This window comes from Vicugna pacos, chromosome 1 (assembly GCF_048564905.1).
Source record: "Vicugna pacos chromosome 1, VicPac4, whole genome shotgun sequence".
NCBI classification, from domain to species: Eukaryota; Metazoa; Chordata; class Mammalia; order Artiodactyla; family Camelidae; genus Vicugna; species Vicugna pacos.
In genome coordinates this window covers 106569511-106596784 of record NC_132987.1, presented here as the reverse complement: position 1 = coordinate 106596784, position 27274 = coordinate 106569511, and the positions used below count along the sequence as shown (strand labels likewise).

General features: G+C 36.9%; 1 long non-coding RNA gene across 1 annotated transcript; it reads right to left on the bottom strand.

The window, feature by feature from the left end:
* Positions 1-3528: 3528 nt before the first annotated feature.
* LOC140699855 (uncharacterized) lies at positions 3529-23414 on the bottom strand. The gene is made up of 4 exons (XR_012078146.1): positions 23327-23414; positions 22789-23023; positions 15231-15355; positions 3529-3622 (listed from the first exon to the last, which is right to left on the bottom strand). It is a non-coding gene; the product is annotated as an uncharacterized lncRNA (long non-coding RNA).
* Positions 23415-27274: the final 3860 nt, after the last annotated feature.

Here is a 27274-nt window from a genome sequence, read left to right as displayed (position 1 = left end):
GCTGTCTGAAAATGGAAGCAATTAAGTGATTTTGTGTCAACTATTATCTAGGAGGAAAAGGAAATGGAATGGGGCCAAGGTTCAAGCTTTATTTGGTCAACAAGGAGCAGTCCCTCAGGCTAGCCAGCAGAGGGAGACAGTCAGTCACTTTGGTGGTTGAGACTGTTCTGGAGCGTTCAGTTCGTGTGAGATTAAATATAATTACGGAGTGGTCTTTGTGTCTTGATCGTCACCAACACACAACGGCTTTGTCTGACACTGGTCCTCTGTGATACTGTTTATGTTCAACAGGAGCACATACGATCCTGTTAACAGCCTATTAGATTTGCTTCAATCTGACAACAGTCAGGAGGTGCTTTATATCCTTTCTCAGGATGTTCACGATTGAGATCAGACCTTTGCCTGATAATAGTTTTATTCAAGGGAACGACCAGAGGACAAAGAGGAACTGAGCACACAAAAGTGATAGGACAGCCACGATAACTCTTGTGGACTTTGGCGTTTTGCTGAGGGCTGATCCACGTCACAGATACTTGGGAGAATATGAGTAGAGGAAGCAGGCTGCCACATGTCTGGAAGACAGGAGGAAGGCTCCACTCAACCACTGCTATGTGAGAAATTCCTATGTGTCTTGATTTATATTCACCACTTTGGAGACTAAATGTGACTATCAAAGTAAATGAACATAATCCTTCAGTGGAATAATTGTAGAAAAACAGAAAGAGACTGAACTCATACATCCTACTTTTTGGACCTACTTCTAGTCCTAATAAGATGTATGACTGAGGATAACTCTAATTCTCTGGAAGGAACAAGCTGAACTTCGGGAACTCTAAGGTCCATTCAGACTCCCAAACGCTCTGATCCTACATGCAATCATTAGCAGCTAAACTAAGAATTCTATCCCTTGGGAACAACTAGGGCTGTGAAGGAATAGAACCCTGGATAAACTGATACTCCTCTTGGCAAGGGCTGTCTCTGTTAAAATGCAGAATTGAAAGAAAGCCCTATATATTCAGGAGACAAGCATTTCAGAACTTGGGAATGGTAAGATATGATAGACTTGGACTTGGCAGATAACGTCTAGCCAAGAGGCTTTCTAATACGGGACACAGGCCAGCCACAGAAGCAAGAAGCCAAAATGGGTTAAGCTAAGATTAAACAAGCAGTCACTGATCTGTTCAAGCCAGGATGAATAACTCTAGACATAAGACGAATCCAAAGCAGTAAAAAGACATCAGTCATCCAGGGATCAAAAGAGTCATGGAATGAAGTCAGGAATGCGTATTTTAGGGCAGGGTAGAGAAGAAATTCAAGACATGGGACTAAGCAGATAAAACGTCCTGGGTATCTCTTATTCCTAATAGCATAATGTTTGGGACACTTACGGTAAGTCTAGAAGCATCCACACATGGATTCCCACCAACTTGACGTTATCAGACACATCGAAAGACTATTCAAGGGAAAAGAGCATCAAAACAGGGCATGGGGAATAAATGTTTCCCTTATTTTAAGGTTACTTCTGCTTAGAAAAATTGAATAATAATTAGGAAAATATGTTACCTCAATATAGATGGAGGCACTTAAAATTTATAAATTCAGAAAATGTATAAATGTATTTTCTAAAAAGTGACTTCACACTCTTTTCTCTTTAACTTAACATGATATTTCTTTTAAAGTAAGCCAGATTCCAGATAAACTGAAGGAGAGAGAGAAAGACTGAGAAGTAATTATCACCTCTAAAAATAGAACCACTAAAACATGGCTTTGTCAGTTCACAAATAATAAGTTATCAAGAAACACTCCCCTTAGCCATCTTCACAATAATTGCATCTCAGAAAATGTACTTCGGACATCCAAACGCTCCTTACTTGTGTAAACTCTCAAACTTAAAGTTCGGGGGAAAAGTCATTATAATTTAATCTGTAGAGTAGATAGGGAAACTGCCAATGCTGCAAGAAAAAATAATCTTTCAAATATCCAATTTCATGATTCAGAATTGTCATGGGGATAAGAAGTCATCTTGCCTTGTTGAACTCTTCTGAAGGCATAGCTTCCAGGTTTTGGTAGGAGCGCAGTTGGCTCTCCGGTGGTCCAGGTGCTCAGATCAATCCTCTGGTTCAAGCTCTCTGAGTCTCGAGCTGTGCTCTTGTAATTGCTGGGAAGAAGCTTCTGGCGTGGGTAAGAGCCAGCGTCTTTCCTGCATATCTGCAGTTTTTCTCCCTCTCCTCTTTACTCTTAGGAAGCTGGATCTGTTCAGACACCCTCCCTACTGAAGAAACATCTTAGCTTCACTATGGTTTACATTCCAAAATATTTATTCTTATCCCTGAAGCATCACGGAATGAACACTGCAGTCAACCTCTTCTTGCCTCGACAATTTGAGAATGAAAGAGATTCACTCCTTTTCAAGAGCTTTTTGCATAACGGTGATCATATAGTCAGCATTCGAACAGTTTTTAGTGAATACATAAAGGAATACTCTCAGATAGAAAACTCAAATACAACATTTAAAAAATGTCTCTCTGTATCGATCTACCACTTTAAATTATTCTTGAGTGAGACTTGTCTCACAGAAGAGCAACTAAACAAGAAAAAAACAACATATTTTCACTAAGTTAAGAAAAGCATTAGGTGTCATTTCACTTAAAATTTTGCAGTTTCTTTCTCAACAATTCATTTTTTCTTTCCCCTCACCCCAAGCCCCAGAGCACAGAGTTCAAGGAAATATCTGCGGATGGAGCACAGCACAGAGATGTATTGATCTGCTCTCACTTCCTGGCCCCACATGCCACAAAAGCCCTCAGATAATAAGTTTTTACTGGCTTCTTCTGCTGTCTTCCCATTTAAAAATTAAAGCCAACATCCATCTCATTGCTCTAAACATAAAAATGAGAGTCAAGGGATCCTTTACTACTTTGTTATATGTCACCTCCACATCCTGCCCATCTTCCAGGCCCTTCGTATTTACCTTCAAATACACCTGTACTGTGTTCACTTGCTTCCATTTCTAGGACCACCGCCCTGACACAAGCCACCATCAGATCTTGATTGTTCTCCTCCTGATGGTTTCTTGCCTTGGTTCCTTCACAAATCACTTCCCAAACAGCAGAGTGGTAATTTGACAACCCAAACCAAATCACTCATTGTACCTGTTTGAAATCAGTACCTCCTCTCCTCATTTAAAACAAAACCCAAAGGCTTGATTCTATCAGTTTAGGTGATTCTGGCCCATGTGAGGGATACGTCTCAAAACTGCAGCAGTGCAGGAAATGCTTATTTCTTCCTCATATAAAATCTAAAACCAATCTTCGTGGTTATATGGTAGTTTGCTTCTAGTGGTGATTAAATAGCCCAAGCACTTCGAAAACCTGAATCTTCCAGCTTCAACAGGCAACTTTCAGAGGTGCCGTTGCTTGATTAAATCTAGCCCGGAAAAAGAAAACAGAGGGTCGTCTGTAAGAATTCTTGTTGGTCAGGCTTGAAGTGGGAGTGATGTGTTTCTTGAACATTTACGTTCATCCCTACCTCTTCTGTTTGGCTTTGTCTTCTATTTAGGACATGCTGAATCCTCTAAAATTCATGTCTTTTCACAATTTTCAATTTCTCAGAAAGACCTTTCCTAACAAAAGAATACAACAATTTCCAGTCATTCTATTTCAAAGCCCTGATTTATTCCAATCTTGCTACAATCCAATCTTACTGCAAAATGCAGAAACATCATATGCATTTATTTATTTATTTATTTATTTATTTATTTTACATTTTTTATTGATTCATAATCATTTTACAGTGTTGTGTCAAATTCCATTGTTCAGCACAATTTTTCAGTCATTCATGGACATATACACACTCATTGTCACATTTTTTTCTCTGTGATTTATCATGACATTTTGTGTATATTTCCCTGTGCTATACAGTGTAATCTTGTTTATCTATTCTACAATTTTGAAATCCCAGTCTATCCCTTCCCACCCTCTACCCCCCCGCCCCCGCCCGGTAACCACAAGTCTGTATTTTTTTTAACTCATGTGTTGTCTATCTCTCTGCCTCCCCCGAGCCTCCCCTGGAAGGGAGTCTTGACTCACATGCTCTATTAGCACTTGGAAGAAGGAACTGATTCTCATGGGCTTTTAGTTAAAAGCACTTTTGAATGAATGAATCAGTGTGCATATGAACTGATTATCATTCCTACTTTTAAAAAAAAAAGCATATAATTAAAAGAGCTAATTCTTCTTTGTGGATGAAATTAGAGAAAAGAAGCATAAGAAAGCATTAAGGAGGATCCTAAAATTTGCATAGTGAGTCAGAAGTTGACTGAGAATAGAAGCTGGAGTTTCAGACACCTTATCTAGGCTTTATTTCAGAACTCTGCAGCAGTCCTAATTAACAGTCAAACATTTCCATATATAATATGCTCTAATTTCTCAAGAGACATGTCTACATAGCCTAAGAGATTTAACTATCCTGTCTCATCAATTCCTCCACCCCCATTATTTTTGCTAAACTGGAAGACTGTTAGCTCAAATGCAAGAGAAAGGTTTAAGTTTAAAATGAAAAATGCTATTTGTAATCTCCGAAGTAAAGATTTTTTCCTATGTTGCTTTCTCAGTTTTACTCTCTGCTATATATAAATTTCAGTCAGAACAGCAATGAAAAGAGCTTAGTTGGTTGATGATTTGCAGTAAAATGTTATCATTTGAGTGCTTCATTATTTCATGCTTTATGCAGAAAAGTAATATCTAGTTGTAAAAGAATATTCTGGAGAGTTGTACTTCTTTATAAAATGTGAATCATTAAAACAATTAAAAATAAAAACGCATGTTATCCTCACTTAGTAAGTGCATTAGTATTAATCCCACTTGTATTTATTCAAAAGTCTAGTTTAAGATTTGAATTTAAAGGAAAAAAAGAGAACATTATCATAAACCATGACAATTGTTACTGGCTTTAGGAAATACTTTACCAACAAATCAAATCATATTAGAACAAAGATCTCTAACTGTTCTTTCAAGGTCTTGCTAATAATTCTTTTATCCAATACAGTGACATTCTGCTCTAGTAAAATAATATGAATAGCCTCAATAATTTGGCTAGTCTCTTAGAACTTATGTAATTGGACTGTAAATCCTTCTAATGAGATTTGCCCTTTGTACATCTTGAGCCAGCTATTTCCTGATTTCCCTCGCTTTCGGTTCATATATTTTAGTAACAGGATCTAAGTTATCTGGAAATGATGTGGCCCCTAGAGAATGGGTTCTTTGTAGGACAAACCTAACTGACTTTCATGTCTCAAAGTCTCAGGCAGTATTTAACTTTCAAGTCTTCCAATATGTTGGATTTGGGTGATGATGATTTGCATAAAGTGAGGAATGAAATCCACTTATGATGTGGCAGGAATAATACTCTGAAAAAACAGAAAAAGTAAAACTCATGTGCCAAGACTCTACTATCCCATTTCAGCTAAATTGACCTAATTCCTAAGTGAGGAATTCAGAATCTAAATTTCATACACAGTTGAGAAAATCAGTAGACTGTAGAAGTGAGGAGTTAGAGCATTTCCACGGAAGGCTGTCCAAGCAAGGAAAACAACAGGGTCACGTAAAAATGCCAGTAAAATCAAGTGAATGTCTTGATTGTCAAGTGAGTTCCTAAAAGAAGCTGTAGAATGGCTGGTAGAGGTCGATAACAAGAATTCTAGAATAAAAGAGACCTATAGTCAAATCTTAGTGCCTGGAATTTTCTAGCTGTGTCTTGAGATGAGTTCCTTAATCCCTCCAATTCCTGTTTTCTTATATTTAGAGTGAAATTAATGAAACACAAGTCAAAGAGTTACTGATGATATTAATGAAACACTTGTACTGCATGTGTATTTAGTGTATGCAGTGAGTGTACGTGGTGAGCTCGGGCATCATGACTGTGATGTGCTGCTGCTGTTGGTGACAATGGTGAGGATGATAATGATGATTTCTAAGGTACAGTTGTGTGCAGTCAGCTTATTTATGCTTCTCATTTTATGTATCATTTGTAACAAATATTGATATAACTGTCTTCTGGAATAATTTTTTTTACTGTATATAACAGTATATATATATATATATATACATACTGTTATATATATATACTGTTATATATATATATATATATATATATATATAAAACAGTATAACTTAAATTGAGTGAAGACTATTCTGCAACTATGTAACACCAATCAGAGTATCAATTGGCTGTAATAAATACTGTCTTTGCACAGTTATATATCCAATAGCAATTCTCCAGTATAACCTTTTTATTGAATATTGTTAACATTGTCTTTTACCTATCTTAATTTGGATATACAGCAACATGAATTAAATACTAAATAACGGCTAAAGCATGTTCTGTTCTCATTAGCTGACACCACATTTGCTCAAAATCAGTCTACCTCCTTAAAAATCAGGTCAAAATATACCATTCTGTGTGGCTATTCTATTAGCCCCGGAAGACTATAATAAAAATATATCTTCTGAGGAATTACCAAATTGTAAGCTAGTTCAAATTTTGGTTTTATCTACAATTTGGATTATACCTAACTTTTAATACATATAGGACAGACAAGTGAGTTTTGTATACTTACTATGCTAATTACACCAGACATGATAATGATTGATTAACTTGCTTTGATGTCAGTGGCTCAATGAAGTTTAAAATTCAACCCAGGGACCTTCCTCAGTACACATCAGTAGGGGTTAAGGACTGTCAGACTTCCATGTGACAGCCTCCAGCATCTGTCCTTTGTGCTGTCTTGAAAGTCAGGGCAGAGTGAGATGTGCAGTCCCTCTGCAGAGAAGAATGAGAGCTGGGCCCACGATGCAGAGATAACGGGTCGGGAGAGGGTCTCAATAACCTGCCATTTGATTGTGAAAGAGGGTGCAAGCAGCCCCAGGTGGAACAGATGAAGGGACCCTGGAGCAGCAAGCTTTATCTCATTGACCCATGGGTTCCTTCATCCATCCCTCCCTCAGTGTACATCTCATTAAAATCATTTAATGTGTTTTCCCCTTTATTAAGTTGCCTTTGACAGTAAATCTGAATAAAGATTTTGGTTCATTCTGCCCTAACATTAAACATTACTTCTTTTTCCAGAAAAAAACTCAAAATCTCAGGAAAAAAAGTTTTAAAAGCTGAAAAGAAATTTCTTTCTTTCTTTCTTTCTTCTTTTTTTTTTTTTTTTCTTTTAACAAATACTGCTTTTCTCTGTGGTCTGACACTACTCAAGTTCCCTAGTAATTAGTCAGTAAATGAAGTGGTTAAAAAGGTGAAGTATTTCTATTTCAAACTTTGATAATTACTTACATTTAAAATACATGACTCTCTTTATCCTGAGGTCTACAAGTATTTCATTTCCAGCTAAGTTAATGAGAACATTAGAAAGGAAATGTGTGTCAAATCATTGTAATTCAGTGGCCTTCAGAGGGAAAATTTGGAAAATACAACAAAATGAGTAGTTAGTCCCCTGAATGGATGAGTGAGCATGCTGTAAAGACCAACATGTACTTAAGATTTACTGTAATTTCTTGCTTGGAACACTCCCACTTCTTTGATTAGAGTTAAAACTGCTTTGAGGAATATAATATATTCATCACTATAGAAATGAACACTGGACTATGTAAGGAAAAGAAGGGACAAAGTATAAGAATTTGTCAAAAAGAAGAAGTTCTACCTGCCATCACGCTTCAGAAAGTACTCAAAGTGGTCTATTTTTTAAGCAGTTGGGTACTCATTTTTATTGGCTTATTTATATGTTTCACGAAAACTAAGCATTGAAAACATCCATGCTCTTTCAATTATATCAGATTTAGAAAATTTTTGGAAAAATAGAGAGGACACAGGATAGTGATAGAATACGGGGTTCAACATGAGTACAACTGTATTTCTTCTTGATTTTTCTTTGTTCCTCTTTATTTCCTCCCACATAGGAGAGGAATTTGATAAGTATACCACCTGGCCTGGAGATGTAGGACTTGCCTGAGCTGGGAAAACCCGGATGAATTTTATAGCATCCTTAATTAATAAAGACATTTTCAGGGAAACATCAGATATCAACTAGTACAAAAATTGGAGACACAATATCAACGTGCACCTTCCTGTGCCACGACACCCTCCCAATTTCCTTTCCTTTCACTTTTCTCCCAGATTCCCAGTGCTTGTGCAGGTTTGAAACTGTCAGAATTTGCTCTGTCAAGCCAAATTTCCAATTCTCTTCTAATTCCAACACTATAAATAGCGTAAGTGGCTTTTTTTTTTCATTTTCAGCAATTGAAACTAAGCTATCAATTCCTCAGCCTTCTTTCACTGGTTCATTGGACTTTATCTCATCTGTGTTCCTGCAAGATGGTCATTCTTTGTATTTTGTTGTGCGAGGCATCCAAGTTGAGCATTTAAGCCAGGTGAGGCCAATTATAACACTGCCTCCCTGTGGGAAGAGTCACTGATGCAAAGATGGGCACTAGGATCCAGGTAGACCAATAAAAATCATCCTGTGAACTTTCCTGCTGGGAATGATGGGGATACTGTCTTCATTTTGCATCATTAGCTATAAACAAATAGGGTAAAATTTCCAGGAGTCATCCTTCTTGGTTGTGCAGAAAGTTTATCTGCAACAGGAATAGAAAGTCCAATATGAAAAAAGCAGCACAGATCATAATAAGATGAACTGAGAAAAGGAGGCAGAGTCGTGACAATGTTACTTTAATCCTGCATCTATCTATACCTGAAACAAACCTCTTTTTACATGAACTAACAATTTCAAGTTAGAGTTGCACTTCTGTAATAAATATGAGTGAATGAGTTTACCCAAAACATTTACATTGTTTACCAAATAATTAAGTTGTACCATTTGTGGGAATATAAATTTGTAGTTAATAATAATATGTGTAAATACTTATTATTGTAAGATACTATATAATACATTTGTTTAATTTGCATAGCACTTGTAGTTTCCTGTTATTTTACAAATATTTGTTCATTCTAGGTCGCAATTACTTTCTGAACTATTTAACACAAGTATTAACTAGTTTAGCTTTTGATCACAATCACACAGCTAGTAAATAGCCAAGGTGGATTAGAGCCCAGATGTTTCAATGTCTACTTATGACTTTTTCTTGATACTAAGTACTTTTTTCCATTCTGTCACTCCTTGTCTACTCTAATGCTTCCCAACTTTTGTCCACTCCTCTCACTGATCTGCTGGATATTCAGCAGCATGAGGACACGTGCTTCTGTCATGTTCCCCAACTCTCCTTCACAGCCTCTTCCCATCCAAACGCCTGTGCTATGTAGCATCGTGTCTACCACCAAAAATATGAATTAACGGGGAATAATGGAAGTTGGGAGATGCTCTGCTCTCACTGACAGTCCCAAGAAGAAAGATGGAATTCCTGGCATTGAAAGACTGAAGTATGATGTATATTTTGGAAGGTGAGCAGAGAAATCGGATGGGAATAGGGTAGGAATAAAAGCTCAAGAAAGATTTGTATTTATTTATTTATTTTTTAGTGGGAAATATCAGAGCAGGCTTCAAAGTCAATTCTAGGCTCCTGCAGAGAGGCAACGTATTCTGTTGCTGACTCGTTTGTTTTGCTGTGTCACGCCTGGAATATTCTCCTGATGGCCAATGAGAAGGAGTTTCTCAGAGCTCCTGCTACAGAAGCAAAACTGACACAGAGCCCCAGCTGCTTTGCTCTGAAATTCATTCCTGCAAGTGTGCCAAGGAATTTCCTTCCACAAGGTGGTCCTTGTTTATAACTGAGTGAAGCAAGGAAACAAAGGCAGACCCTTTCCTGAGAAACATGGGATTCCACTGTCAGCTGATCTTGACTCAAAAAATCTTTGACCTGTTTGTCAAACATTCATTAGACTGCATGTCAGACTGTCTCTTCCTCTCTTCTCCACTTGGAACCAGACTTGCCTTGGGGTCTGATGCTTCCCCCAGCTTTCCTTGAGTCTCTATTTTCTTTCGCAGTTATTTTCCTAATAGAACCTTTACACAATTGGTCTCATATTGACTTCTGCTTCTAAGAGGACTTAGATTCTCAGATGCCTGGCAGGGTGCCCAGTAAATATTTGTTCCTGATTTTAGTAGCTTAAAAACGTCAAGGTAGACCTCACTGCATGTTTAGTTTTGGAAATGTGAAGTCAGAGCCATTTATTTTTTATGATTGTGGCTTTTAATTTTTAATATGCTTGTTAAATTATTTTTTATTTCTCAGTTTGAAGCAAAACTACTTTATTTTTCTTACTCTAATACCTGATGACTAATTTATTGCAAGTGACTTTTGATGATATAAATGTCAGAATGCGTACTTCTTTCCTTAAAAAACTTTATAAGTGCATATGTTTTAATTTTACTTTATAGAAACATCAGCACTTCCCACACTGGCAAAAAGTTTGTCTACACCTAATGCCAGCATTTCAAAACACTTTCATTATTAAAGATTTGAAAGCTATGAATTTTTGCAATCTGTAGAAAATGTTCAAATCAAGAATAAAGCAAGTGTTATAAATGTATAAATTTAAAAACTCGTGCTATACTCAGTAGGGTTCATGTGAGAATGGATCAGTTCATAAATAAAGAATTGTAATTTTCTTTCATTGGTAACATAAGATTTTACCCATGAGGCCATGATTTTAGCTTCACAGACGTGCTCAATCAGAATGGTGTGATGAGATTCACAAATAAAGGCTTTAAATGTTCTGCTAATTTTCCTCAGAAGATGAGAAAAACAAATTTTTTTTTCAATTTGCTTTCATAGGTTTTCATCATATGTAAAGGCAATTTCCTAAGCAAGCCTGGTTTGTAATTTTAAAATATGCAACTCACGTACCACAGGAGGACTATTCGAAGGGCAGTATGCCACCAGAGCTTGCTGCAGAAGCTCTGCTTTCTGGTTGATGGGGTAGTGCTTGGCGAGAAATAAAGGTAAAAGAAAATTTTTATATCTGTACTATCCAAAGCCACAAGTTTTCTTTACTGGAAACAATATGATCATGTATTCTTTATTCCATCCATCAGTGTCTACATGATTTCTCTTTTTGAAACATTTCTTTCTACCAATACAGTTGACAGCAAGTTAATCAGGTTTAGGGGCTACAGAGTAATATGTAACGAGGCAAGATAACTGGTTTTACTTCGTTCATCTCTTTCCTCTGCTCAGAATGTTGTTGCAAATGTAAAGATGAGACCCCGAAGCTTGGTCAAGTCACACTTCACAGAGCAACTAATGTCTATTTTTTTAACATACATGACTGCACATAAACACTACAAAATAAGTTCCTGTAGCTCTAACAAATGACATTTCTTGGTGAGTGAGGAAAAATACCCACAGGGATTTTTCAAAAAAAATGATCTTTCATTCCAGAAAAATAATTCTAATAGGAGAGCAATGCAGTCTCTCAAGGAGGTTGCAAACCAAATACCATCTCTGCTCAAACAACCCTTTTCGGCTCCACTCGGAAAGGACTCATGGATACGTGCAGTTAATTAAAAACTATTAAAACAAGGGAACTTTCTTCTTCCAGGGTTCTGGAAATTTCCTTTTCAGAGATGTTATAAATTGTCTTTCAGGCTACCGTGGGCAATTGATGCTGGGCTTTGCAGACCTTCTCTGATGAGGATCCCTGTCCATCAGTCCCAGGCGGGTCTCACGGCAGCCCTTCTGAGGTTTCTGCCTGAGTCATAACACCCTCCTTGTTCTGAAGAGCTGGCCTTTCACTTTACTCAGTCCCTCTGGAAAGTGAGGCACATTTCTCCTAACTGGGAGATCAGTAATGAACATGTTTATGACCCATATCATCAAATCTCTCCTTCTCATCATGGCCTCTTATCTGCTTCCTCAGTTTGGAGTCACCCAGGCCCCTCTTCCTTCCCCGATTTCATTAAATAACCCACGCCACGGCACTGCGCACCTGAGACACAAAAACGTGGTGCTATCAGGAGACAAGCTTTGCTTTTGTTTCAACCGGACATCGAAGTCCTGTGTTCTCCCCATTTTCTCATTACTTGCCCCTGCCCTTCTCCAGTTCAAGAATTGCAGAGTAAAATAACCGTATTCTTTTCACAAATAAAGCTAAGTGGATGGCTATGAATCTACCGCCAGCTTCCTGTCACTTAGACAATTAAATATTCAAATTAACAAAATGAAAGTCTAATTCAGTAACGTTTTAAAAATTATCTGTTATTATTTCCATCATTTGCATTTTTCTTCACCTAGCACAGTCAAGGCATTTGGGTACGTAGCCTCTGTCCTGGTTTGGAGTGATTCTATTACATGTGCACGTATTGAGAACAACTGGAAGTCTCCCATTCATGAACACCTGACGGCAACTGTGTTCTCCACAGCATTTGTGATTTTCTTTTTTCCTTTTTGTCTAATTAAAACTGTTATCCAGCCTGACTCTGACAAGCCCTCTCATCAAGGAAGGAAACGGTGTCCGGATTCCGAAGGAGAAAATAAAACCCTCACATCTTAGCAAGTTACTGTCATGAGGGAGAGAGAGCTGGCGATTTGTTCATTCATTTTTTTCCACCCTCTGTCACTCGTTTACTCACTTCCATCTTCATATTTTGTCTCTGTGTGACTTGCTTTTCCATAAAACTCGAAATAACTTGTGCAGATAGTTATCATCATTTTCAGAACAAACACCTCTGCCCTGCCCCACCCACCCTGCCACCTTTAGAAAAATGCCTCCTTGAGTTACCCACTCCAAGCAGCCTAACTCTGAGAACATGACCATATGCTCTCGAATGAGTGTCAGTGCATTACCGCACTAGCAGATGTGCGTTCAGATTTTTTTATTTTACTTTTTTGTTTCAGAGTAGCAGACTCTCTAAGCAATTTTAATTTTTAAAATCCTTTTTTATGATGGTACATTGTTGTATCTGCCTCTCTTACCTCCCTTTACCTCTCTCCCCCTGCCTTTTCCTCATCCTTCTGCTTCTAAACCTACCATCTCTCCTTCCACTTTTTCTCCATTTTCTCTCTAACGTGGTCCAAAGAGAATCTCAGCTCTCTTTCATTCTTTTTTTTTTTTTTTAATTATAGGTTCCAACAACACCGTACCAACAACACCAAACTTGGGGCTATAACCCAAGACTCTAACTATAATGTGCAATCTTTCTGTGCCCGGGAAGAGAGGGTGAGGGTTGGCCAAGCACTCTGTGCTATGGGGGGACACAGCAGAAGGCAAGAGAACTTCTTGCTCACAGATGTGGCTGATAGAGTTGGAAGGAAGATACTGATATTGTCTTATGAGAAAAAGTCATGGATCGAAGTGGGGATGAAAATCAAGATTTCAGGTGCAAAGTTTAGAGAGAGCTATAGGACAAGCTGACAGAAGTAATAATAATGATTAGTGAGGTAGGCAGAATTCTAAGATGGTCTCTAAGATGTCCACTCTTCTGATGTAGACATCTGTATAATCCTTTAAACTCACTATGATGAAATGTACTTGCATGATTATTCTATATTAACCTATATCGTAGGGCGACGTTAACCATAAGAGAAGATTATCCAGGTGAATCTGACTTAAGCATATAGCCCTTTAAAATCGTAGCATTTTCTGCCGCTGGCTGCAGAAGAGAAGTCACAGACTGAAAGCAAAGAAGAGAAGGATTCAACATGTTGCTGCTGGTTTGAAGATGAAGGTGACCACACGGCTAGGAGCTGAGGGTAGCATGCAGTTTGCAGCAAGCATGAATATGGACAACACAGTCCTATAACTGGCAAGGGACTGTACTCTGCTAACAGGAGTGACTTTGGAATGTCCTTTTTTTTTTTTTTCCATGTAGCCTATAAATGAGAACTCAGTTTAGCTGACTCTTTGATTTCAATCTCATGACATCTTGAGCAGAAAGCAAATCCTCACAGTGCTAGACTTCTGACCTGCCATAAACTAATAAATGGCTATTAAAATTTGTAGATACTGACAGGCATATGCAGAATAGATAAACAAGATTATACTGTATAGCACAGGGGAATATATAAAAGATCTTGTGGTAGCTCACAGCGAAAAAAAACTGACAATGAATATATGTATGTTCATGTATAACTGAAAAATTGTGCTCTACATTGGAATTTGATACAACATTGTAAAATGACTATAACTCAATAAAAAAGTGTTTAAAAAATTTCCCTAAATAAATAAATAAATAAATAGCTATTGTTCTAAGGTGCTAATTTTATGGTAAATTTTTATGCAATGATAAAAATCTAATGCACATAGACCAGAGAGTAAAGAAGGCCGGTCCTTAAAAGCTGGGCATTTATGTCATTGCAGCAATACTTATACATGGGGAAGAGTTTGGAGAAAACTCTAACAATGAATTTATCTAAATTTCTTATTGCTTCCTAAATATTTCTATCTAGATATGGAGCCAAGGCCTTAGAATCAGTACATTTGAAATCTTGGCTCTCTTTTCTGCTACCCTTCATTGATGGCGTTATAACTTGCCTGTGGTAGGCAGAAAAATAGAGCCCCTTGCAATAGCATCCACGTCCTAATCCCTGGAACTTTTGAATATGTCGTGGAGTACCCCAAGGGAGAATTAAGGTTGCAATTGTAATTAATATCATAATTAGTTTATCTAAAAGCACAGAGATTCTTCCTCACTTGCATCCATTACTTCCATGCCATTGACGGTAGCATTATTGGGATAGGTATTCATAACTTCCTGACTGTGCAATTAGTTTTTTTCCATCAGAGATCACTCCATCTGTCAAGTTGACATCAATGTTATTTTCTAAAGCTGCAGATGTGTTCAAGGCATGGCCCTGGGTCACAAACTGGCAACAGTTAGAGATACAGAATTCTTTTAATATTTTGTTTATTTTTCTCCTTTGAGAAGGGAGTAATGGATGAAAATTAAGTTGGACTTGAAAATACATTTTTACAAATATCAAGGTGTTTAAAAATATGTTTTCTTAGCCAAGTAATAAATCAAAAACTAATTGTTACTTAAGATATGTTACATCTCTTGCCTTAAATTTGACATCTATGAACCACATGAAGATAAAACGTATTTGGTCACACTGAACCTTAAAAGGTTATTTTTTTTTAAATCCCTATTTTCTACCATTTCTTCTGATGAATAATTCATTGGAGAATTTTCCACAATCAAACATATATCTGCAAAGATATGGATAAATGTGGAAGTTAACTAACGGTATTAAAAAAAACAGAAAATTACTTACCTTTATTTGTAGGACAGCACTGACATGAAATTGCTACAAACATTTGCCGCGTGATTCTCTCACTGTCACTTGTCTCACTCTGTATCCTTCCCCTTCCCTCCATTGTTTGAATGGATATTCAAAAGCTGTGGAATAATTAATCACACAGAACTGTTTTAAACATGTCTTTACCCCAAGAGGCCTCTCGAATAATTAGCCTCTTTGGAAGTGTTCAAAGATGTAGGACATTATGCCAAGATTGTAAAATCTTCAGATTATTTGCTTCTTTTTTTGCTGATCTGTATTAAACCAATCTTTCAATTCTTTCTTTCCAATTGTTGAATAAAACATCAACAGAAGATGGCACTGTTTATTCATTGTTTTAAAAAATGCCAGTAAATAATGTATCCACTTTGAACAAAAAAGAAATTTTAAAAGCTACCTCCAAGGAAAAGAGACAGTTTTATTAGAATATGGAGGTGAGATGCATGACATAAAATACAATTTATTTGAAAATTAATATAGGATATAATTGAAAATTAAACATGCAAAACTAAATCTTAAAGTACACTTACTTCCTACGGAAACTGCATGAACAGATCATTTTTTAACACAGTGGTTAGTTACATATGAAAATTATCACATGCTGTATGTGATATAAAGAGATTCGAGGGGTACCAGCTCTCACTTTAGAGTTTATGTTCCATCTTTATTTTCTTAACTCATGAGATACTGGAAAGTTACTTCTCTTCGAATCTAAATGACCTCGTTTCTGTAAATGAGGTAATAGTACCTATTCTATTTTTGAGGATTAAGTGAAAATGTAGGAAGTACTCAATTGATAGTCACTGTTTTATCATACTAGAATATAAACATTGTGTGGGGCAAAGAAAAAAATGTGCTTCTTACCAATATATTATCAACGTGTAGCCCTGTGTCTGAGGTTAGTAGAAATAACCAGACTTCAATTAATAGTTTATTGGCTTTAAATGGCTTTCCAAAGAGGGACTGTTAAAATGATGCTCAAGTTTTCAGAAGCAGTAAGCATATAAAAACAAGTTTTCTAAGAGGCAGAAAGACATTTACTTTTTTTCCTTTGTATAATTGTAGCTCTTAACACTATTACATATAAATAGATAAGTGTGTCTGAAAATAAAACAAAGAAGAAAATTTTGTCTCTGTGGGATTACCCAAATTTATAGGCAAGACAAGTTACTTGAATTTAATCTACCCTGATTAAACTTCTACATTTAAAATCATCACAAGTAAAAATAATCAGCTTACTTTTTTATCTTATGATTTAACTCCAGAGCAAACTGAAACCGGAGAAACAAAAATGGTAAATACATGTTTAGAAAGTTACATATTTAAATATTCATTCTTATAATCCCCACATAATAGAAATTGCTAGTATTTAGAGGGAAAAAAATATTTTTTCTTTTTCTTGAGTATAGCTAGCTTGTATTTCCCAGTCTCCTTTGCAGTTAGGTTTGGCCTTGTGACCGAGTGCACATGCACAATGGAATGTGAATCAACATCCTATGTGCTATTGTCACCTGACAGTGTTTTAGGAATGGACAGGCCCCCTCATGGGTACTGGCGGCAGAGTGGTGGTTGAGCTCCACCCAGTGATGGAAGGGAGAATGTTTAATCACTGACACTATTAGAATTGCCACTGCAAAACTTTCCTCATTCTTCACTAGCAAGCTGTAGATTTCAAAAGACCAAAAGGAATGGAAAACTACATGAAGGAAAAACAAACAAAAAAAAAAGCAGTTTCCTGGATCATGGTGGTAATTCACCCATGAACCCAGAAAATCTAATTTATACTAGTGAGTGAGAAATAAACCTCTATTGTGTTTGAGAATTATCAGTCTGCTTTTTTTTTCTTCCTAGAAGTTCACATTAGCCAAACTAACACAGAAGGAAACAGTGATATGACACCAGAGAGTATTTCAAACTGACTGTTCCTTAGCTCTTTCTTTACCACTTTGTGTGAATCATCAAATTGTTAGTTAACCTATCCCTGCTTTTTACTGTCTTCACTCCCTAAGTAAGGTGCTTTTTGGCTGAAAAAAAAACTCTCATCATATTGTTTGCTTTTCTCTGATCCTCACTAAGCTGGAATAAAGTCTCTTTATTTGACTCCTAACAACCTTATCAGGAAGGGAGACCACTCTTTGTTCATTCAGCAGATTAGCAATTATATACAATAAGTATATGCTTTTTATTAAAATATTGATATTCTTAAATTAATAGTACAAAATTATAGCCCATATACTGGTAGATTTTTATATTATTTTACAGAACTGTCTCTGTTTTTATCATCTCTCTGTCTGAGAAGCTCATCTTTCAAGTTTGGTTAATTTCCAGTACCAATGAGAATGAAAGGAACAAGCGTAGAGAAATGCTACTTGAAGTAAAATTGATATGAACTTCTGCACCTGTGCATGTGGTGGGGTAGGTGTAGGGGATGGCATCATCCATCTCAGTGGGAAAAAAATACCTATACGGCTATTCCCTTTCACCACAGAAAATTAGGAAAAGCAAGAAAGTAGAACAGAAGCAAGTGTTACAAAGTCCCAAGTCACTGCTGATTGTTTATTGCCGAAGAGTAGACCTGGAGTGGATGATCCGCAGCAGAACGTATGAACAAGTCTGGGCTAGTGAGCAAAGGCAGGGAGATCAAGAGCAAACAGTAGGTAGAAAACAAAATATTTTGCACAATAAAAAAGAGTGAAAGTGAGTTGTAGGAATGGAATGGAAGAGAGATGCAGTCTCTGGAATGAGAGGACAACCTTGAATAACATTTACTGTACGTAAACATATTATGTAAGTTGGGATTTTTGTGGAACGGGAAGCTGGTTATTCTGCATCTGTCCCTCCCCTCCCCATCCCACCTCCATTCTCTTCATGTTCTTCATCTTGGCTCTGTGCTGTAGGATTCTGACCCTTGCAGAGTACAACAGCAGGCTCCCTTGGCCTCTGGCTTGCAGCTAGTCCCACTAAAAGAAGATACTTGCAAGGAATCAGAGGACAGGAGGAGAAGTAAGTCAGGGCATTTCTTCCATTTTCCCTTCTGTTTGACAGCTAAGGTTCTGGAATAGCTTCTTCTTTCTACATCTGCAGGTCTAACCTGGTGACCCTTCTTCATAATTCCAACCCCCACCAGGCTCTGTTGACATTGTCTCCTCCACTTACTCCTTTATATCTAAGGGTGATTGACTGTAACAACTGCCCAGCTGCTCCCCTGGATCCTGTTCACATTCTCTTAAATTGAACAGGAGTAGATTTCTTTTTCTTGTCAGGGCATGACTCATATATCAGGAGTGTCAAAGGCTAGAAACAGAGTTCAGTGTTTGGTCTGGTCTTTGTCATTTGAAAAGTCTCTAAAAGCAGAATTGAGACAAATTAAAGTGTTTAGTTGACTTAAATGTTGGTATCATTTTATGTCCATAAAACATAGAGGGGTCATTGGGTGTTTCTTGAGTGTTATTTCCACTTATGTTAAAACACATAAACACAGTCAACATTTTGATGGTTATACACATTTTGTCAATGCTTTTTAAATACTCAAAATAATTAAAAACACCAATAATTCATTTATTTTTATCTCAAGTAGCTACTCAACTTTGGGAGTCTAACTTTCCCACCTCGAGGGTATGTGCATTTGAGAATATGTGTGAATTCTTCAACAGAAAGGAGCTAATGAAAACAGCTACAAGTGATAAAACCCAGGTGAGATTAATCATTCATCAGAAGAGAACTGAGCTGCCTGAGAATTCTGAGAAATATCCTGGGCATTTGATGATACTATTTTAATGGAGGAAATCTCCAATGATAAGGACATTCCACCAAAAATCTGAGTAACAAAGTCTGTGTTTGTATAGAAATGCTCAACCAAATGTTCACATTCTGCACTTGAACATGAATTTCACTTGAATTCTTATAGTTCTTTGCCCGAAGACCTCTTATGAAATGTCTATATTTCTTTGTTGTACTTTTTGGTGTACAAGTTCAGTTTCCTGTATGAGACTGCAAAGCTCTTTGAGTACAGAGATTTTCATATTGGTCCTTAAATACGAAGACTGCTAGTCATCTGGTCATCACTGCCACAGAGAATTTAGGGTTTTTTTTATGTTTTGAAATTCCTACTTTTCTTGGTATTCTACAGAATAAGACAACACTAATATTCCTTCTATACACTACGAATGATATAAAGATGTTTAAATCTCCCATGCAACAACAAAATTTAGCTCATTATTTTAAGAGGTTAAACATCTTTAAAATGCCACTAAATCTGTTCCTTGATGAGAATTCCTTATCTATATCGAATGGCATCTATATCACATGACTTAGGTTTTAGAGAGTCTTCCTAATCAGTTTATTTTTCGTCTTCTTTTTTACTTTTTTTGTGGGTCCTTCAATACTTAGAAATTTATTATGGCAACTCCTTGGATCCATATTTTGCTGTTGTAGAATTCTGTATTCTTGGAGGAAGAGTTGCATCTTATGTCTACCTTATATTAGCTGAATGCTTCATTCCTTTGGCTCTTCTAAACATCATTTAAGTGATTAAATTATCTTAACAGGAAAACAATGTTTATAATTTGATTCCCCATCAGTATTCTCATTTTATTCCTAGAAATACACATATTCTGCGATTAGTCTACATAGTATGATTTTGACTTTCAATGTTTATCTATGCTCATTGTATACTATTCTTTAAAAACTCTTGTGTGGTTGATGATATTCAGTTATTGTATATATTATTTAAGTTCAGGTAATAATATATGTTAGCCAATAATTGGTATTTCAATACTCTTTGGAAGAGTAAAACATTTAAAATATTTTGATCAACTTTTTTATTGAAAGTAAATTTCTGATTGATAGTCAATAAACTGCTTTACTAAGTGAAGCAATGGGAAGACATTTTACTCTAGTTGTTTCAACTAAATTTTTGACCAGTTTCAATCAAATCTTATACATTGTTTATATAGTCATCCTTTTCTTGGTCAACTTATCAATTGATCAGAAACCACCATAACCACTGGCTTATTTCTGGCTTTTATTTTTAATCATGAACAGGCTTATTAATTAATTCAATAAACATTGATTAACTTCCTACTACATACTGGATCTTGTGCCAGGTAGTGGGATAAATGAATCATACAATTTGGTCTCTTTCTTTAGGTGGATGGGGGATGGCTACGCATCAAGTGATTAAATGACAATAAAATACCAACTGCAACCATTGGTATAACAAAGAGGGTTCTACAGATGGGTCTTGAAATAAGGATACTTGACTTAGAGAAAACTTGGAAGTATTAATTTATTAAGCTCTTATCTGAAAGAAGTATAGGATTAACATGATGGCATGGGAAAGGAAGAAGGAAAAGCATGTGCAGAAACCCTATGATAGGAGGGATTGTAATTTGGTCAAAGGATTGGGATGAAGAGAAGGATAAAGATTGTGCAATCAGAGAAAGCAGGGGGCTAGGAATGTGATCATCATTTTACTAAAAAGATGTCACTAAAGGATTTTAAACAGAAGTGCCATGTTTAGATTAGAGAAAAGTCATCATCCATTGGGGACATTGGTTGCTGGGAGACTGTTGTGTCGAATGAAATAAATGGGCAGCTTAAATGTTCAGAGTTATGTTTTATTTGGTGGGAGGACTCAAGCCGGGATGACAGCCTCGAGATCGCTCCAAGGAACTGCTCTGAAGAGGTAGGGGAGGAGCTAGGATATACAAGAGCTTTACAACAAAGACCAGGTAGTTGGAACATTAAAAGATTACTTGTTATCTAAAGAAAACCAGGCATCTCAAGTTAAAGAATTTAGTGCTTTTCTATGTATGGGAGGAAGCAAACATTTGGGCTCATTGAATTCATTCCTTTGACAAGCACTAGCTATCTAGGGCCAGAGTACTGTCCTTTCTTATTCTGAGTCCCCCTCAGGGTGCACCATTGTGAGTGGCTGCAGAGGCCAGGCCGCAGGCTTGTCTTCACTGGGGGGTGGTGGCAGCCCCTGATGACTTGATGGTTTCAGCATTGTTTGCTTACTTATGCAGTATTTTTCATTCTCAGTTGCAATATTTCAAGTGAGAAGGTTCAAATGAGGATGATGTTGGTCCAGATGAACTACAGTTAGAGGATTTGAGAGACAGGAAATGAAAATCGACTAGAGTTTTAGTTCACAGGAGACACTTTACTGAGGGAAGCATCATGGAGGGACATTGTTCCCTTGCCCTTTTATCACCATCATAGCTCAGCCTCCTGACTGAGCCATCTAGAAATATACCACAAGCACTTTGGAAATGCAACATACAGGGTAAAATCTTCACTAAATTTAGGGTAAATACCTTAATATATATGTACAGTGACAGATAAACAAAGGCATTGCACAAAGACAGTGACCAAGGCACCAGTCATCTTGTGATTAAAGCTGTGAAGAAAGAAAAAGTTGACATGAAGCAATGGTTAGTGCTAACAGGAAAGCAAAATCAGGCACTCCTGTCGAACTCCTTTTTTTTTTAATGGCATGGCAATCAAAAATCACAAATCCATCTTAGGAAAAATTAATTGTTCCATCGATGTGGCTTACTCTTCGTAAGAAAAACCCAGAGGAGGTGGTGTTTGTTTGCTTTTTATTTCTGAAACCATTATTGACTGAAATAAATGCACAACCTATGCGGACAATTCTGAGGACTCAGCCCAGGATGACAGCCTCTCAGGTCGCTCTGAAGGCCTGCTCCAAAGAGGTAGGGGAGGAGCTAGAATATATAGGAGTTTAACAACAAAGACCAGGTAGTCAGAACATTAAAGATTACTTGTTAACTAAACAAAACCAGGCATCTCAAGTTAAAGAATTTAGCGCTTTTCTATGTAGGGAGGAAGCAAACATTTGGGCTCACTGAATTCATCCCTTTGACAAGCACCTAGCTATCTAGGGCCAGTATCTTGTCCTTTCTTATTCTGAGTCCCCTCGGGGTGCACCATTGTGAGTGGCTACAGAGGCCGGGCTGCAGGCTTGTCTTCAGTGGCGGGTGGCGGCAGCCACTGATGACTTGATGGCTTCAGCATTCTTTGTTTGCTGATAGGGTTTGCAGTGTTTTTCGTTCACATCACCTTTTGATATTTTCTGTGGAATTTTCACAATGACATATCTTCATCAATCACAAATTTTTTTGTTTTTCCTCTCTTCCTGTCAGATGCCAAATTATTACCTCTTTAATCTAATTCCTGATGACAGAGAACAGATGAAAGTTTGCCTCTTAGGTATACGAAGCAGCTGGAAAGTGATACACGAAGGAACTTTGCAGAGCAAAGCAAATATTCCACATCTTGTTTGGGGTTGGTGGTTATGTGAAGGAAAAGCCGGGCTGGGCTAACAAGATAACTCACAAGTCTAGGAATGTGAAGGAGAGGCTGGGCTGGGCTAGCAAGATAACTCACAAATCTAAATATTGGAATACTGATCTGAGTTCTGCTAGACTAACTTGTAAATCTAGGTTAATTAGTGTTGGTTTGCTGTTCATGTTTTTTGCTAGCCAGCTGGATTTTCAAAGATACATACCTGGCTTAGGAATGTTGGTTTGCTGCCTCCCCGCCTCCACTTTTGTGATGATAATGCTGCTAAAGCTGTTCCATGCCTATTGGCCGAATACCCCAAGCTTGTACTTCACCCTCATGGGCACGTCTTGGAGGTGCTCAGAGCTTCGGAGCAGAAGCCCCTCTGAGCCCGCCGGCGTAATACATCTGAGTACTCCAACCCTCCGTGTGGTGCTTGTTTCTTGACTGGCCTGTCGTTTCTGTAACATTTCCATGATGCACGTAAGTCACAACTTAGCGAACTCTATATTTAAGATCTGGGCATTTTTTGTATATAAATTTTTTTCAATTACAAAAACCCTAAGATTAATTATTAAAAGAGATTTAAGAAAATATTTCTCTCCGTTCTTTGTGTGTCTGAAGGTAAGAGATTAACCTTCAAGACTCAAAGCAGGATAAAGTGAATATTGTCACTGCGTGGAGAGAACTAACATGAGACCTGATGATGTTTAAGGTATTTAAATTTTTATTTTATTTTGAAAAAAGAGGTTAGGCAGTCTTACTGGCCAAGAGCAAGAAGTAAAATTAACAGATGAGGAACCGTGTTCCGTTTTAGGGAGACCAGAACACTGGAGGCTTCTCACAGTAACAACAGGATGAGGTAGACAGCATTCTGATCCTGCAAGTTCCAAACAGAATATGATGACAAGTGGTCAGGGACATGTGGAGCTATTTATACAGGTAATAGAATTTGGCTAAAGGGCTTTTGGGATTTTTACTAACTGTAAGATCTCAGGATTCTAAAGTTTATATTTTAACACACCAAAAACTATATCTTAAACTCCTCTAGCATAGCTATTCTTGTAAGTATCTGAAGGCTGAGTTTAACACACTGTTCATCATCCTTCACTGTCTATCACATTTAACACATTTGCCATCACCTTTTAAAGCAATGTGTTTATAAACGTGTGCAGAGTATTTCAGGTTTTATCTCGAGCTTCTTTCAGTTTTATGAGTTTATTTTAATCTTGTTCCTTGGCTTATTTCCTTCTTCAAATTCTGTACATTATAGATTTTACAAAGGAATTGAGATAAAATGTTTTTTGTCTCATTTACTACCTAAAGCAACATACAATTAAAAAACAATATATTAATAATATTTTGGTCTCTGGTAAAATCATCCTTTCAGAAGTCCTTCATTGATAAAATAAAATTAACTGCTTTATCTAGTGAATGAAAACCTCAGTTTAAACTTTTGTTGAGGAGGATCTGTCTACAAAGAATCAACTCATCTGTCAGCTGGTTTTTGGATTTTCTGAGCTATAAAATTTTAATAAGTAATAATAATTGCATAAATATAGAATAAGCAAATAAATAGATAGACTAATATTTAGAGAGACTAACATTAACCTAAAGTTGTCAAATGTTTATTGCGATGAGTATGGCTGTATTACAAAACTACATAAAACACCCAAAATCCTAATATTACCAACTTTTTAGGGAAAACAAAAGGAGGAACTTTTAATGACCTCCCAAAATTAAATGAACACTAGGAATGGTGCTCATCATACATATGGGTCTAGTGCAGGCAACTGACTAGTCAGAACAGACTTGGCTGATATGAATTATAGGTTTATACTAAATTCATACTTGGATGGACATGTTAAAATGAAAACAAAACAAAATTACGCATTAAATATATTTTATTTCATAAGCATATTATTATACTGTCCTTATGTTGTCTTGGATGATAAAAAATGTTTGTTATATGTGAGTGAGTGTCCTTAGGGAAAAAGTTGGGGAATGCTGATTTAAAATATCCTTCAATGGTCTGAACCCCTAAGTTGGCATCATAAAAAGGGGGTAGGTGAATTCTGTGTGTCACTGAAACACAAATTAAATTCAAATAGAGGAGAAAGCTCTCTCAGCTCTGCAGGGGCAGGGGTTGATCCTCAAGGACATCTTTAAGAATGACTAGAGGGTACTGCACCCACAGAACACATTTGAAGTGGCCCAATTTCCTTAAGGAGTTTTCAATCTAGCTATAGTAACGAGGTGAATATATCTAAAAGAACCAGAAAATTGTTTTAAATTGGCGTATCTAAGCACATGACAAGATAGTATACTGCCCAGATACATACCTAATAAGATCACCCACAAGATAGGACTAATTATACAGAAGCAAATTTAATCTCAAAAAGATTTGCAAATTCAATGGAAGCTATTTATGTTTTGGGATCTATAAGACTTTTAAATATGTTCATGAATAACCAGCAAGGCCTATGGCTCTCTATATAGACATTAGACAATTAAAGTGTGAAAAAGAACTAATCTGGGTGAGAAATAGCCATACTTGCAACCCTTCTTTGTATTCTTCAGAAAGTCCAGAGCTTTCTACATAAACTTAGTTACAGTCCTTAATTTGACACGCTAACACTGCTCCCAAAATGCTGTTTTAGGTACTGCAGGTTGATACATGTTAAGTATTCCAGAAGTCACACTCAAGAAATTGAAGGGCATTGTAGGTTGTAGTAATAATGGTCCCCAAAGATTTCCCACTCCCAGTCCTGGAGCCTGTGAATGTTGCCTTATGTGGCAGAAGGAGATTTGCTGATGGAATAAAGTTAAGGATTTCGAGAGGAGGAGATTATCCTGGATTATCCCATGGGCCCTAAATATAATTACAAGTGTTCTTATAAGAGAGAAGCAGAGAAATACGGGACCAGAGAAGAGGAAGAAGGCAATGAGAAGCAAGCAGCAGGAATGGGAGTGATGTGGCCACAAACTAAGGGATGCCAGCTGCCTCTAAAAGCCAGCAAGGGATGGGTTCTCCCCTGGAGCCTCCAGTGAGGACCAGATCTGGTCTATTTATACTTTTTTCGGACTTCTCACCCCCAGAACTAAAGAAAATAAATTTGCCTTATGTAAGGCAAGTTGCTGGCAATTTGTTAGTGTCAATAAGAAGCTAATAAACAATGTGGTTTTGCTTTTCTTACCTCTGCTCTGATTTCATATTTTGACTGTTCTCAGTGCCTTCTAAACTGGCAGTTTGTATCACACTGGGCCTTCATTAGCTCTGTGCTGTTGTTTTATACCTTTTTTCATTTTAATGGCATTGTCCTATTGTCAAATTGCTTATATTAAAGGAAGTCATATTTAGTATTCTTTCTGAGTTTATTAGAAGCTGATTAAACAATTGATTTATTCTATCTCTTGTTGGAATCTGCATAGCTCATAAAATTTCTCATACTATAGGTCCTGTCTGACGACAAATTTTTGCTTTCAATCAAATAAATTAATCATAAAATGTCATATAATGGGGCAATTTACATACTCTTCAGTGTTTAAATGTGAAAAATATAATATTTCATAATATGTATAACATGTTCACTGTAGATTTTTGTTAATGATAAAATCATAAAGATATAAAGTTGAATCATTTGAAAAGTTCTAAGCTATACGTTATTAGGTAAACCTTACCTGTCCCTTCCCCAGTGCACCAATTTTTTACAATTTATTTACTAAGAGGTGGTAATGATAGCATAAATGGGGAAATCAGATATGGGAAAACTGGAATATTAGGAACCTGGAGGGTGTGTCATGAATACAATAGCAGATAAACATTTCTGTAGAAAAGCCAAAGCAGGACGGTGTTGGACACTTACGGAAAGCATTGTATCCTCCTAAAATTCGTATGATAAAGTCCTAGCCCTAGTCCTAGTACCACAGATTGTGACTGTATTCAGACACAGGATTTTAAAGAGGTGATTAAGTTAAAATGAGGTCATTAGGGTGGGCTCCAATCCAATATGACTGATGTCCTCATAAGAAGAGAAAATCTGGAGGTACCCAGGGAAAACCATGCGAAGCCACCGAGAGAAGACAGACACAAGCCACCCATAAGGGGGGATCTCACAGATCCCATTATCCAGTTAGCAGTGGAGAACAAGGGGTCTGTGAGCAGGGTCGAGTGCCAACTAATTAGGCTAGTAGAATGGTCAAAGGGAAACTGGATGTTGGAATAGTCACAAACCATAACCTTAGAAAACAAACAATAACCAAAAGGACACGTGAGGGAAAAAAATTAAAAAGTTCATTTTGAAGTAAGCAATTAAGCAGACTCGTTGGATATCCTTGGACTTAGACTTTTGACTTCAGAGAACAGAAAAATTGGGGAGTAGCTAAGAAGAAGGGAAACATAATATTTTAACCCTGGAGGTGTATTTCTTTTATAAAGTAAAATCAGCAGTGACTCATACGTTTATTTTGTAAAGATGGTCTTTCAAAAACAACACATCAAATCCTTTTTTCCCCAAAAGTGGGTAGATAAAGCAAAGACATCGTTTATTTCTCAGTTCCATTGTGGAACACAGCAGTCATGACAGGTCTTTTTTTTTTTAAGTCTAAAAAATTGTCCATTACTCCCCACAGTCATAAAAACCTTTGAAATCTTATCTGCTGGTAACCTATATTAATTCAAACTGTGTAAATAATACTTAGGATTTTAGGCT